Raw genomic sequence first — 16,248 nt, forward strand, 5'->3', positions numbered from 1 at the left:
ATATCTCGGAGCTAAATTATTATATCATTGGAAATGTGTGTAACATCACCAATTCAGTAACCAAAGGCTGAGTTCTGTAGATCATTTATTTTCATGGGCTCTTTTTGTTTAGTGAGTAAAAAATGTTTTTATCAGGAATAATTGATTTCCGAATTCTCACAAATTCTGCATATAAGCATATAATGACATTTTTCTGAAACTTAAATTTATGGTTAACTGTCTTCTTAACTGAGACAGCAACCCAATGACAAAATTAATAAAAAAAAACATATTCAGAGGGGAACTATCATGCAGTTTTTTATACAATATGACAAGCTCTAAATCTTCTGAGTCTAAAAATGACATGCATTTGTATTCAGATATCGCAGATCAAATTTATTCGTTCATTGTTTAATCATACGTTTTTTGATTGAGTTAAGTCTGCCAATTGATATTTTATCGTATGTTTTTCTTTGTTGTGATGTTATGCTATTGTTTCAGAAAAAGGGAGAAGGTTTGGATCCATTAAAACGTTTAATCCCGCTGCAAATGTTTTGCACCTGTCCTAAGTCAGGAATCTGATGTACAGTAGTTGTCGTTTGTTTATGTAATATATACGTGTTTCTCGTTTCTCGTTTTGTTTATATAGATTAGACCGTTGGTTTTCCCGTTTGAATGGTTTTACACTAGTAATTTTGGGGCCCTTTATAGCTTGTTGTTTGGTGTGAGCTAAGGCTCCGTGTTGAAGGCTGTACTTTAACCTATAATGGTTTACTTTTTAAATTTTTATTTGTATGGAGAGTTGTCTCATTGGCACTCACACCACATCTTCCTATATCTATGTAAATAAATTGAATACCATGGTCACCAAAATAACCAAATTCAGTACTTATAATGTTTGGTCTTTTTTTTGGTCATACATGATATTCCTCAGTTTTGAGGGAATAAACACTGATTTGTAAAAAAATGAGATGAACTATCTGTGTTGAACATGCTCTATGTCTGAATATTCTTTAAAAGTCTTTTAATTCCTGTTCTCTCAGACTTAATAAATTCCGCTTTTCAAAGATTTGCCATATGTCTGATGATGATAGATAAGACATTTTTATTTATTACCTTTTACTTTGAAAATTTTATTGTCTTTTCTTCTTTCTTAAGATATTTCTGGCTTTTTTTCTATTGTCTGAAAAACAAGATACAAAAGATAAATGGTAATGACAGATGACAGATCTCCCCGCCAAAAGCTAACGTCTGCTGAATCTGTCTGCGTCATTTTAGCTCATGAATGACCACTATAGATGGATCACCAACCATAAATAGGCTTCTGTTATAACATTGCTGATGGTGATTAAAATCACAAGAAACTTTTACTGCAGGCTGGTAGAGATAAAATTTACACATTCAGAATTCTTCCGAGACCATTGTGATTCATCGGTTTTCCGTGCATTATTGATAGAAGGCATTGTGACAGACAATTGCCGTTTTTTTTTTCAAGATAGGAAGAAAATGTTGAGGATTTTATTGGAAAATTCTTCAGATTTGAAAGGCTGAAAATAGCTTTTTATTAAAATTTACATAATCAATATTATTTGAATTTTATGGCAGTGGTGGGTTAATCAAGTTATTGTTTAACTGTGGTTTTCTATTTGGAAATTTTTAAAACATAGACATGGTTAATTTACACAATGAATATGTTGCAAAAACTGATAGTATTTTATGGTTGACATAAATTTAAGGAGGCATGTTAGATAAAAGAAAATAATTAGAATGCTCAAAACTAAACATTTGAAAACCATAGATAAAGAATAGAATATATTTATTTCCCAAATTACAGGGCCTATAAAAGGCATAAAATCAATTACAATATATATTTTAATACAGAGAAACTTTCAGTGGCGGATCCAGAACTTTTCATAAGGGGGGCCCCCTCCAGTCATGCTTCAGTGATTCCCTATATAATCAACCAAATTCTTCCCACAAAAGGGGGGGGGCCGGGCTCGCCAGGGACCCCCTGGATCTGTGTATGACTTCGGAACTATACATGTATAACCAAAAGGGACCTCAAATGAAAATCAAAATAACAAGGTCAACTTTTGCCTCTTGCTTTTTGTAAAAGTGTAGTACCATTAATGATTTCATTGTTGCCAGAACACTTTGGTGCATCTGTGACTGTGTTTTATGTGTTTTCGGTTAAAAATATTTAAGATGAAAGAGTCATTTAATATTAATGCATTGGCATCCTAGTGAAATAATTTTTCAGCTTTTGTTCGCCAATATGAATAATGTGAAATAAAAGTCAAAGCAAAGCTTAAAACCAGCAGGTCTCTTACTTTTTATGGTTTCAACACTATACATCCTTGTTAAGGTATATCCATATTTTATGTCTCGTAGATTTTTATGCTTTCTTACACAAAAGGAGTCGCACCATAAGATGTGTATTGGAGGTCGTATTCTCTATGTTTCCCACTCGTAAATCATGGCATAGAAAATTAATTTTCTTACCTAGGGAAGGTATGAATAAATATAAAAGTTCTCCAGCTTGTGGATTTCATTAAATTTTGAATGGGTGTCAAGATTTTTTAGTAGGGTATTTTCTCATCAATAACAAGGAAAATCTCTAGACTTCAGGTGATAAAATAGAGATATTATTTATTTACTTAAATTATTTGAGAAAACAAATCCTTGTTCAGAGTTACTTTTTTAAAACTGTGCAACAACGATACAAATTAATTGTTTTATATGCTATTCATATTTTTTTTGTAAAATGCATCATTCCCTATCCTAGTAGATATATATATATACAAAGATCAAACATAAGATGAGCCTCATTCTTATTGTAGTTGCCTCCATGTTTATAAAGGGTTTTAAGAATTAACTTGTTATTATTATACACCTGTATTGAGGTATACCTATCAAATTAAATGTTGATACACATATTTTAACCTTAATAACAAGAAGATGAATTTGAAATTCTTTTTTATAAATAAGTTACTCCTGTTGACCTTTATAGTACAATTAGCTTTAATGGTGACTATAAACAAATGACTTTTGCTGGGTAAATGGAGAAATAGACTAAAGTGAAAGTGGTTTTTACAAACTGTCAAATAGCAGTATGAGAATTTTTTATGTAGTCAAGGTGTAAAAATTTCCTCATCATTGTCATTATTTTGACAGTATAAGAGCTGAGTCAGTCATTAAAGTTGTGATGACCAGTTGTGTAGAAGAAACTAGTTACAAATGAATTATGGCTAAAAGAAAATGGGGGATAAATGTCAAAGACACAGCAAATAAACAAAAAAAATACACAAAAAATAAACATGAACAAGACTTTTATTTGTATCAAGCTTACCTTATGTTTAGCTATTAGTTGTTTTCCATAAAATGATTTTAATTTGAAAACATTGTATTTATGTATTACTTACTAAACCTATGTAAGAATTTAACTACAAATATTTGTCTAAATTCACACATTAATCTCCACATTTTACTCGAGTCTGGGATATTGTATTCTAAACAAACATCAAGATTAGACCTCGCTGTGACATAGATAGGGACTAAAAGACCCAAACAATGAACACAAAATCTGCATGTTTGATGTAATTTAAGGTGTCATGAGCTGAATATCCTTTCTGTTGTGTGTGAAAGATTAAGGAGGATTTGAACCTGTGGTCACTTTGTTACAAACTAAATCAGGCTTTCCATTAAAGAAAGGTTTTTTGAAAACTTAAGTCTTGTCCAAATATGAAGAACATTATTTGCTTAAAAATGAACTCAAAAATCAATTTTCAAAATTGAGCTGATAACGGAAATTAAAAATAATTTTGGTCATAGAAATCTTTTGATATTTCAGCTATGCAGGAAATGATTGCTTAGAAAAACATAAAGTCAATATTAAAAAAAATCAAGTTAATTTTCTTTAAATAAGAAACAGTATACATTTATTAGTACAATTATTTTTTTCTGTACTTAATTCACGTTTACCACACATACTTTTTGTACATAATCCTTTGACCAACCCTAAGTTAATACATTAGTAAATTTTGACCTTATTTGACATGACATCTCCAAAATCTAAGATTTTGTCAGTGTTTTTCAAAACCATCCTTTAATCTGAAACAATAACAGAATTGAATGAATTCTCCCTAGATCTTATAACCCTAAATCACTTCATTATGTTTGAAAAAATGTCATGACTGAATGCATTAAAGAGCCACCTAACTTTTTTTGCCAGTATTTTGTGACTTTAATTACACATCCCTGTGTCTTTATACCTCATTAAATTTTGTGCTCCATTAAACTGTTTGACATGTAGCTATTTACTTAGCAGGGTGACTTATTATATGAACAAAAACTTTTTCAATAATGGGAGGGAATGTAAGGTAGTTTTTCAGGGCATTGATAAAGCAGTTTAAATGTGGTTTGTTTCTTGAAATATATTCCTGGTTTCACTATGTTAGACATTCTTTCGAGTTCAATGAAAACAAATTAGTTAAAAATTAAAATATTTTTTTTTATTATTAAACCCGACACATGCTGCATGTGCCTGTCCCAAATCAGGCATTTAGTTTTCTCATTTGACTTTATTTACATTTGTCATTTTGGGGTATCTTTTATAGCTTACTATGAGGTATGAGTTTTGCTCATTGTTGAAGGCTGTACAGTGACTTTTAGTTGCTAACTACTGTCATTTTATCTCTGTTGGAGAGTTGTCTCATTTGCAATCCTGTCACATCTTTATATTTTTATGTGAACATTTGGTTGTCTTTCAGTTTTAAATTTTATGATGGATTAAGGAACAAAAAAAAGAGGGATGAAATATACCAGAGGAACAGTCAAACTCATAAATTGTTTCCAAAATTTGTAAAAAGACATCTGTCTTTAAAATCTCAACAGTCAAATATTTGATACAAAAATAAAGAAATGGTCAAAGGTACAATTACTTAGTATATGTAGAACAGTAAACACATAATCTTAAATACTCAGAACAATTTAAGCTACAAGACAACCTAACATTTTGATCTAAAAGGTCTTTGGCCTCGAGTCATGGCAAAGTTTGTTGGGAAAATAATAAAAACGTCCAGATCCAATAATATGGACAGAATTAATATAAGAAAGTAGGGAACCTGTTGACACTGCTTCATTGGGTTAGTGATTGAATAGTTAGATAATCAATATGCCTATGACAATACCAACGGAGAATATCAACATAGTTTTTGCTGACAATAAGAAGCTAAGAAATTGTAAAATCTTACCTTAGTTTACTATAGTTACATCATTGAATAATCCATAATTCTTATACCATTTGCCTATTAAAAAAGAAATTATTGTGTTATTCCAAAGAGAAATATGCACCGATAAAAGTTAATGAAATGTAATAACATAGCACAAAGAATTCCGATATTAAATTGCTGTTGTCTATAGGTTGTATAGAAAGGAATCTTTGTGACAGAAGAAATAGATGATCTACTAACATGCAATATCATTCAATACTAAGATATACTATCAGAGGGCCGATTTTGGTTGTTCGTTCTTCCGTATCGTGGATTGTAATGATATACTATGCGGTGGAGTTCACATAGTTTTAAAGTTACAAACAGCATGGTAAAATTGAAAGAGTTTCACAACAAAAGAATCACTCAGTATGAAACCAGATCTTGTATTAATACGGATGACTTCAAATTGTGTCTTCTTTTTTTTGAAATTTTTTCACAGTAAATTAATATTTTAGATTCACAAATATTTGTAAAGAAGAAAGAGTAAAATGAGCTTCATCTTTAATTTATTATACATAAAATTTGACTATAAATTTGTTTGAAATGATTGAAAATTAATTACCAGGTTTTTTATGTTTAAGGTAATGTGTTGGAATTTTATGTTGATGATTTCCAAAGTTGTATTTGAACTAAATATTTTTATCCCCGTACTGTATAGTTCAAAGGAGTTTTGGTTTCTTTGAAAGGCAGGAATTTATAGAAGCATTCAAAATATAAAAACGAATAATGATATGGGTATTGTAAAATTCATCAGTAAAGAATGTAAGCTACTATAATCCCTATTGATAGCTGATGATTTGTTCCTCCTTCTATTATCCATTTGAACTTGTTGTGACTGAAATTTAGTGTTCAGTGAGAGTCATAGAGTTATCTTTGCTCTAATTGTAATAAATTTTAATTACAGAACACAGACCATCATTAAATAAAATTCAGTTTCAAGAAAGTTGACAAAAAGATGGATTCAAAGGTAAAATGAAATATCAGTGACATGGTTTCTCTTGTAAAATAGGAATGCTGTCTTTTTTATTTACTTCATGTTCCTTTATTTTAATAAAGCAAATTATTTTATCTTTCTGAGATAATTTCAGTGATCAGCTTCCTTCCCCTAAAATAATATAGTTTACTCATTCCAAAGTTATATACAATTTTGTTTGTAAAGAAAAAGAAATTAAGAAGGTTTATCATATGTTTAGTAGTAAATACAGTAGTTTTGCATATTTGATAAATAGCCTGCTGTTTAATCCATATCGCGCTACTTTGATGCACACCCTTTATCGCATACCCTTTATCACACCCCTACCCTTTATCGCATTCCCTTTATCACATCCCTGCTTTTTTTTGCTTTTTTTTTTATACATAAAGTCAGTTTTGATTTTTTTTTGCTTAAGAAAAATTTTCCTCAAAATACTTTTATAGATCAGTTTTTTGAATGACGTCTTTGTTTGGTATGTGACGTCACGAAGGTCGAGTCTTCATATTGTATGTGACGTCACGAACGTCAAGTTTTCATATTGTATGTGACGTCATGAACATCGAGTTTTCATATCTTTTGGCACACTAAATGCAACTATAAAAAATACAAAACACACAAATAAATACAATAATAAACAAAATATTTTTAAAACAACAGTACGCAAATTGTAAGGTTAACCAGGTGCTTTGGATAAGTAATTGAGCAGTTCTTTTAAGGCCTTTGAAACAAGACAAAAGTAGAACTGAAGGTAACCCAGTGCTATGGATCAGAAAATAGTTCATATAATATAATACTCTAATGTTGAAATATATGATAAAGCGTATAATACATGGCAAAATCCGTATCACATGCCGTATCACCCTCGACCAATATCAACCTCGGGCCTAAAGGCCCTTGGGCTGATATTGATGTCTCGGGATGGTACGACATATGATACGGATTTTGCCATGTATTATTCTCTATGTATATCTTCAAATATCTATATACCCTACACAAAAAGGCAAAGAAATAGCTATAATATTTGCTCTGAACTTTGATCACATAGGTCATTATTGACCAATCACAGAGTGCTGGTGATAGCTTGGTAGAATGGTGTCTTATCTGGTTTATGGAGTTCCAAGTAAACAGAAAAATGGTTTATGATGCCATCTGCTTCTTAAGTATCCCTTCCCATGTCACATTGCCTAACATAATACCCCTGGCTTATTTTATTCTTTTCCTCTCTGCCCCCTTTTCCTTCAGTATCTTTGACATTTATCTACACACATTGCCAACACAACAGGTGCAGACCATGCTACTATAACTACTAAAGATCATAGCTTTATAGAACAAAGAAATACCTGGAATTCTGTTCATAAATCATTCACACAGATCATGCAAAGATTTGAAGAGAAATCGTAGAAATGAATGCAGGCAATGTTGATTTATAGGCATTTATAATAAAGAGCATGTGACTGTAAAAACGTGGACACAGTTTGATGTCAAGTTAAAACACATATATTACAGGAATTTCCATATATTATGTGAAATTCTGGATTCTTAATGGTTCATTTACTGAATTGTTGAGGAAGGTTTGCATGGGAAAATATTCAACTTGTCTGCTATGTAATTAATAAAAATATTCTGTCTCATATTTATATTTTTTGTACAATGTACTTTTGTTTTCTGTAGTTCACAAGCTAAAAATAAAAAGATATTGATGGCATAATTTTGGAAATTTCTGTTATTCTTAAATTGTACTCGAACTTTCAAAGAGAGATTTAGAACTGTTATTAGTGACTTTTGTAGAGGTCTTTTTTTATGTAGTCCTTCTGAAAGCTCTTAGCTAGATTTGTAATGTTTTTATCCCCATCTTTGGGTATACTGAGATATATATATATTATTAGTATGGTTTCAAGTTTCTGGACCTATCTTTTGTGGTACGGGCTTTAAGTTTTTAATTAAAAAAATTGAAGGACCTTCAATTCTTTACACTGATGCATAAATACACACCCTTTGACTTTTATAAGAAGGACGTTTTTTTTTCAAGTAGTCTTCGCCTTCTCATTATTCAAAACAAAATTGAAACCTATGTCCTGATACAAAATCAATTGTTGAGGCTAATATTTTTGTAAGATCCTTCATGCACCTGAATAAACACTACAAAATGAGGCTGAATATTGCTTATTATTGCTTCAAATCTGAACCTACATGAAGGAAAACATCTAGGCTTATCTTTTAGTGAGAACAATCTTGCACCTGTATATGCACAGCAAGATGAAGCTGAATGCCACAATTCTGTACCTACATGAATGAAAACATCTTTCGGCGCTGATACTTTAATTTGAACCATTCTTGCACCTGTATAAGCACAATAGAATGCAGGCCAATATTGCTTATTATTACTACAAATCTGTGCAGATTACAGTATTGCCAACAAACAATTATTTCTTCATTTGTAAGTTATGTATAATAGAAAACATTGATAATTAACTTAGGAGAAGAAGTAATAAAGTGTCATTAATGACAGAGTTATGGTTCCTAGATAATGATAGAAGTAATTAATACAGAAATTAAGGTTAACTTGTTGGTTTATACAACCCCTTTCATCTCCTATAATATTACTCAAGGAAGAACAAAGAAGAGAATTATAGTTCAAATACATGTATGCCATATGTTGACTTTTCTTCTGATTTATATCATGTTACTACGCATATACCTTGTGAAACAGTCACATTGGTACATTAACCAAAAATGAAAATTTTATCATTAGAAATTATACAGTTTATCAAAATTGTTTTTTAATCTTTCTTTTTCCCAAAAAAGAATTGCACATTTTTTGTACATAAGTGTGCAAAATATTTAAAAATTTTATTCAGACAATAACATGTTATCTGCAAGATCTATTTTAAAAAAAATTTGAAGTGAGATTTGTCAGAAAAATGGGGAATTTTATTCATATACCACAATTATGAATTAATTCATTAAGAAATTGTGTCCTGAAACCCAACCAAAAAATACCCCATTTCATAAAGTAAAATGTTTATATGCATAAGGCCCATTGCATCATATTAAAAGTTAACTTTTTTGTATAACACTATTTTAAACTAGTTTTGAAAAACTTAATTTCTTTTTATTCTTGTTTTGGGCTTAAGTTATGATTTTTAATAGCACAATAGCACCCAAGAACAAAGTTATATCAGTGTTCAAGAGACCCCTTTAAATTATTCCTTGATGTTCCTCTCATAACGAGATTAATTGCCGGAGTGTACTCTGAAACTTTGATATTTTACAGCTGCATGTAGCAAAAAAAGTAAAATGATGGCAGTGTCAGGACACACACAAAATAAGATACTTTAATCTACAGTAATTAATTAGTACATGTTCATGTATGATAAGAGTTTACCTAAAAATACAGTAAAACATATGGTTCAACTTCCTTATACTTTAAAAACAATTATTTAAAAATAAAGATTTTTTTACCTAGAAACTGATGGAAGAAGTTACATCTAAATATTTTTTTCCATATTATCTTTCTTTTTTGCAGTACTCATGGTATTTAGAAAAAATTGTGTTAAGTAAACTTCTGTTATCAAAAGAAGTTTAAAATGAAAAAAAAGATTAAATTTTGAATATGATAGAAATTTTTTTAGTTCATATGGTTCTTACCTTCAGAAAACAAAGCTGTAATCCATAGAACTACATGTATGCTATATCTCTGAGCGGTAAATTTAAGAACAGAGATGTTTATCTATCAGTAAAACTGTTATCATAGGCACGTTTTCTCTGACATCTAACAGATAGATTAGGCAAGAGAAGTTCTTTTTTTTTTCTCCAGATCTCTGATGTATTTTCTGGGTCAGTGTACCTCCGGATAGCTAAATCGTGACAGGGCGAGACAGCAGTAAAACATAGACACAAAGAGGCTGTCAGATGATGTATTCCTTCACACCTTTATATCTATTATGCTTTATCAAAGCTTCTTACATCTATACATTGAGCTACTGATAAGGGACTTTATTTGTGTGTATAAGATAGCAGGGTGTCGCTGAGGTAGCTAAGCTACGAATCATGCTGTTAGTTCTCTCACCTGTAGTACGAACATTTTACCTAGGTATATAAAGTATTGAATTGTCATTTTAATCGGTCTTGTCTCCAATCTAATGATAAATGTGTCCTAAGGTATCTAATATGGTTGTGTCATCTGCCTGCTTCAATGTCTTTTATTACTTGGGTTATTGGACCTAGAATTGTATGGTGGTATCCAACTGAGGAATTTACTAATATTATGTGGCTGATCAGATTTTCCTTTGTTACATTAAAATATTTGAAGCTTAAAAAGTATTTGATTATATTGGAAAAAAAATATTTAATGACATTTTGAAGATTTCAATTTATATTGGGATTTTTTTAATCTGAATTTATCAAAATTTTCGATAAAGATTGATAGAAATGTTATCATAAAGACAATAATGTTGAGATATTCAATAAGCTCTAAGAGATAGAAAAAAATAAAGAAATGATACATGATCAAGTCTTAAAACTGATTAGATATCTGAAAATTTGAAAAACGTAAACAAAATCATGTTCTCCCAAAACAAGTGACATGTGGGTGCTTTTTCTCAGTTTTTGCTTTTTTCCTAGGTTCCACATCTTTTATTCCATACATCCCAATTTTTTTAAACACTGATATACACATGTATCCCTCATTCACATTCTTTACCCCCTAAATACCACATATCTATTTTTTTACCCCCTACATTTCAATAGTGTGTCGTCCCCTCTCACAACAGTTGAACTAAAAAAGCTATTAATAAAAGAAAAGAGGATTTTTTCCTCTCTAAAAAGATATACATTGAATGGTAATCTGATCAACATAAAATCCTACCTGTCTTGAAATCTATCCCTATGTGAATAAAATATATGCAGGAGAGGCAAACATTGGCTCATAAATTACAGGTTTATCTTAAGTAGCTAAGCCCTAGTATTACTTTGGATAGGTGTAATTTGAAGAGTTTTGTCTAGCCGTTCTATACTTGAGGTGTAAATTTTACAACATTGATTGACCCTTGCTTGTAAATATTGTCTAATTTTAACAGATAAGAATGTTTTTAGTCAAAAATTTATAGCCTTGTTGGCTACAAATGTGTTTGTTTTATCATATTTATTTTAGAGGTAAAAAGTTGACAAAATTAGATCACAGATTTAAAAAAAAAAATGTTTATAAAGAATGGGGGCAGAGGTAAAAAAATTATAAAAAACAAACAATTCTCCATATAATGTATCCCCCTAAAACTGTCAGTCACAGAGCAGAACTTAAGAAAAATCAGTAACTATTGTTTGTGAACAGAAAGGGGAAATAACTATAAAGTCATCTCCAGCAGATATAAACCATACATCCAAGAAATACAACTTTGTTTAAATCACAGTTGCTGAGGAGAAATTGATGTATTTAATTATATAAATTCAAATTAAAGATAACACATGATCATGCAATTTTGATCCAGCAAATTTTATATTAAAACCTAATTTTGTATAATTTGAATTAAATGGACCACAGTGTGATTTCAGTTTTATAATGGAGCATTGAGGAAATTGAATTCCTGCCGTTTATGACATTGAGTGAGGGGGATCAGATAACAATGGATAAGCTAGATTGGAGCAAGGTTTTGTTACCATATTTATTTCATTATAAGTCTCACAAAACCTGATTTATGATTCAAATACAACTCTCGGTCATGTTGGTAGCATTTACAGTAAACATTTTGTAATTATGGTAATAAAGATGTATGTCTGCATGCTTTCACAATTTCAAATAAATGCTTGATTCAAAATTGACTAAGTAAGCTTTTAGGGACAAAAAGAAATCATAGATGAGGGGCATTCAGCCAACCCAGGATAAAGGGGGGTTCAAACCATATGTCCCCATTTAAATGAATCCATCATCAAATATAGAGGGTTAAACCCATAGATCCACTACTGTTTAAATATTTTGTGTATCCGGCATATAGATTAAAAAAAATGATTTTAATGAAAATCATAGCTACTATCTGTTTAAGTTACAATATCAATAACACACATGTATACCCCATGTTTCCTCTTAATTAAAGGCTATTTAGAAGTGTTGAAACTTTGGTGTAATGTTTGTGTTGTAAAAATTTATTCGCATTTCAGTTAATTAATTTTTTAATCGATTTCATTGAATTTTAAGGCACATATCTTTCATTTTTTCAAATATAATATTTAGTATTATACTAAAACTGTCTCCATGTTGCATTAAAACTTAGATACTGTTGTCTCCAGTAAAATGTACTGAGTGATTTTGTATCTGTAATTCGACATTAAAAGGTAGATTGACATCCAAATTATATAATTCCCCAAAAAACCTTCATATTAAATCATCATAGTTATGTAATATGCATCATCAGAGAATCATTCGTATGTGATCAAGATCAGGATTAATGGAATAAAATGGGAAACATAAAATTATATGAACTTTAAGGACAGTTTCATGTGAACTGATGAAGTGCATTTCTACTTTTAAATGTATATGGTTAAAGTTCCTGATTTACTACAGACCCTAAATTGTCATGTCTTCCCTAACACAACTTATGGACATTTTTATCAAGTGCAATTTAAGTCCATATATTTTTGGTTAAGTGCCATTTATGTCCAGAACATGTCTACCTCCCTACTCTAGTATATTCATTCATAAGACAGGGAAATAATATATTATTTCTTGTCATAGACAAAATCGTCAATGAATTTTTGAAACATATCTACGGAACCCCTTAAAAAAAAGTTTCATTTAAAAAAAAAACAAAGCTCTTCTTTTTTTTTAATTGAAGTAGCTACACAATTTTCATTTGAAGGTAAGGAAAGTGTTCAACAGCAAGACTGGCACTGTATTCTAAATTCAGCTGTTCTAGGGTAAGTGATCCAAACAAGTCTAATTTAAATGTAACTAAATGTCTCCTTTTTTACAGAAATATATTGTCTGATTGTCAAAATAGTTTATTTTGACTTTTACAAAAAACTTACATATTAATTTTATGCGCTTTTTATTAAAAGCATGCGTAAAAACACTTTTATAACAAGTCATTTTGTGCCATTAAAAAAAATTGCTGATGACGTTTGATGAAAAGTTGTACAAGTGCTTTACTCTGTAAAAAACAATATCATAAAAAATTATGTCTTTGATAAAAAGCCATGCAAGTGCTTAGTCTAAGTTCAATAAGAAGGAAAAAAAATCTCATTTCTATAAGAAATGTCATTGAAGCTTTGTGCCTTCAAATGAAACATCACAAAATGTTAAAACAATAAACTGGATGTAAAAATGATTCAGATGAAGAAATGAGGCAGAAAATATGCTTTGACATGCTTCAAAAATCACATGTGATGACTTAATGGCCATTAGAAGTTGAAACTTTATTCTTTTAACACATGTCCAACGCTATAAAGAGGACCATGCCTCATTAATGTGTGTGTTAATTGGTCATTAATAGTACCTTTGATTGATAGTAACTATTTTGCATATGAATTAGTGTATTATTATTTTGCCAGTCACCCTCAATATTTAATTTATAATTAATGATTGTTGTTGGCTTGATTAATTTTAATATTTGATATTTTGGATGAGTCATGTTTAGATCCCAGGGTGATAATTTATATTTTTCTATGGATTTATTTATGCCTTTATGATTTCTCAATGCACTTTGTTTTGGATTGGGTGGACTAAAACAAGAAACTTTAAGAATTGTTATGCATTTTGTATAACATTTTATTTTATAAGAACATGTAAAACAAAAAAATAAAAATTGGCCGAAAATTTAATAACATTTTATTACAAAATTAGAAAAAGTTAGAATTTTTTTTTTTCGTTTTTTTCATTAAAATAACACAATAACAGTTTTTGAATCACCACTTAAATTTTATAATAAACTGTTTAGATTTCCTTATTATGCAAACTTTCAAAAATTGATGAAAGATTGACGATCATCTTATTTTTTTAGGAAACATTTAAGAACATACCAGGAAGCCAAACTTAACCAAAAGACATTTAGAAAACAACTCTGTGTCTAAAATAGAAATAAGGAAAAGACGGAAACTGATATACAGGAAAAATGTAAATACCTAAAATGTAAAAGAGACAAAGGCAGAACACTGTACAGGACAAATGTAAATACCCACAATTATACATTTTTCATAAAAGTTTTAACATTTCCCTCATTTGTATGTTGTATCTCACTAAGGTCATACACGCATGACACCTAATAAATTAAGGCATACTGTAAAACATGGTATGGTACGATGGTATGGTATGTGTTATGGTATGATGGTATGGTACGAATACCATCATACCATGGTATGAATGAATGGTACCATGGTATGGTATGATGGTATGGTACAAATAACTATACCATGGTACGAATTACTATACCATGGTACAACTTATAATACCATGGTATAACTTGATGGTATGAAGCATGGTATGGTTTTTTGAAGTAGGAAATTTTGAAAAATCTAAAATATGATTTTTTTTTTTATTTGTTGACATTATGTACATACATAATGTATTTATCCTGCAATTGGGTGTCCTACTATACAGATACAGCCCTACAGATATCGCTATGCTGTATCTGTATACTATACAGATATCGCTTTAAAGCTCCGCCCACTGCCGGACTGAGTATTGTTTGAACCTGTGTGACCTCAGAATGTGTATTCCAGGTGCATTCCAATGACGATGACAATTGTTGATTTCAAAACTAGAATGTGTATGATTGTGTTACAAAATCAACCATGTCAGTTTCAGCATGCATGTTTAGTGAATGTCAAATCTGAAGCGTAGGACAAGTCGTACACTTCTGTCTCAAATTTGACAATGTTTTGTTATTTGTTTTTACTGTTGAAATTAGTTGTTATGTAAAAATAGATAATTATTCACCTTAAGCGATGTATTATTATTGACCATTCGAGATTCTTTTTTGCGAACCCGTCTTCAGCGTAATGTGTGATTAATCATTTTGATATTACTACGCGGGCCTCAAAGGATTACAAATCGGGAAAAAAATGCGAAATATGATAGTTGTTTGTGTCTTTCAAAACACAAACAATATACAGAATTAATTGCAGGATAAAGACAATAACTGTTTAGTGTCTTTAAATATCAGCTGTATTTGTACTCGGCTCGAAACAGGTGTAGTAGCTCGCTAAAAGCTCGCATACACCTTGTTTCCTAGCCTCGTACAAATACAGCTGATATTTAAAGACACTAAACAGTTATTGTCTATATATCTGTTTTATTTAGGAAAATAAAATTTTACAAAATAAATAGATGTAGACAAACCAGATAGACTATCACTTACATAATGCTGTGAACAGAAAACAAGAAAAAACTCAATTTAAACATATCTGATAACTATTAAGTTAAGATAAGATAGATAGATATAATGTCCCGTTCTGACAGGTTGAAATGGCTGTCAATTATTCTTTGAAATTTTGGGAAGTACTGCATATCTTATGATTATAATCTAGATAATGTAGTTAAAGTTTTAATGCATAATCTTCTGTCAATGGTCAACTTTTGTATTGTTTTGAAATATGACTCTTCAAACAGTTGCATATTCTGTCTACATCTATGGCCAATAAATCAAACTAAAAATGTGAATAAAAGGTGAATGCATCTCCTGTGTGGATAAGAAAACACCATACTTTCAAATTAAACTGTCACTAAATATAATACTATGTTATTTGATATATGGATAGAAAGCACATGTTGTAGAGTGTATTTTGTTTTCTTCATTTATATATAAAAACAATGAGCATTAAGGAAGTGAATACACAATATCAACCAAGGAATGTGTCTTGTTTTATTATGTGAGATTTTATTAAACAACTTTATTTCATTTTTTTTTAATTAATTGCAAAATTTGAATATTTTGTATACTATATGTAATGATAATAATAATATAATCATATCCAGTTATGTCTTGAAATTCAGGATAAACAGCAACAAAGAAAATTATAAAACACCAGTGCAAC

The 16,248-nt window shown here is 30.1% G+C and overlaps 2 protein-coding genes across 5 annotated transcripts in view; one reads left to right on the forward strand and one right to left on the reverse strand.

Annotated features, from left to right (window-relative positions):
- The window catches only part of LOC139482680 (four-jointed box protein 1-like), a 34,858-nt gene that overhangs the window by 14,597 nt on the left and 4,013 nt on the right, over positions 1 to 16,248 (reverse strand). The window contains exons 1-3 of one of the 4 annotated variants that reach the window (XM_071266725.1): positions 9,874 to 10,227; positions 5,232 to 5,285; positions 1,096 to 1,162 (exon numbers count right to left, since the gene is read on the reverse strand). The gene's annotated coding sequence lies outside the window, so the exon portion shown is untranslated. Of the gene's footprint in view, positions 1 to 1,095; positions 1,163 to 5,231; positions 5,362 to 5,450; positions 5,536 to 9,873; positions 10,228 to 16,248 lie in introns of those variants that run through there. The other 3 variants (XM_071266727.1, XM_071266724.1, XM_071266726.1) reach the window with 3 other exon arrangements.
- The window catches only part of LOC139482682 (tumor protein p53-inducible protein 11-like), a 202,034-nt gene continuing 200,014 nt past the window's right edge, over positions 14,229 to 16,248 (forward strand). The window contains exon 1 of the mRNA XM_071266740.1: positions 14,229 to 14,329. The gene's annotated coding sequence lies outside the window, so the exon portion shown is untranslated. The remainder of the gene's footprint in view (positions 14,330 to 16,248) is intronic.

Source organism: Mytilus edulis, chromosome 7 (genome assembly GCF_963676685.1).
Source record: "Mytilus edulis chromosome 7, xbMytEdul2.2, whole genome shotgun sequence".
Taxonomy (NCBI): Eukaryota; Metazoa; Mollusca; class Bivalvia; order Mytilida; family Mytilidae; genus Mytilus; species Mytilus edulis.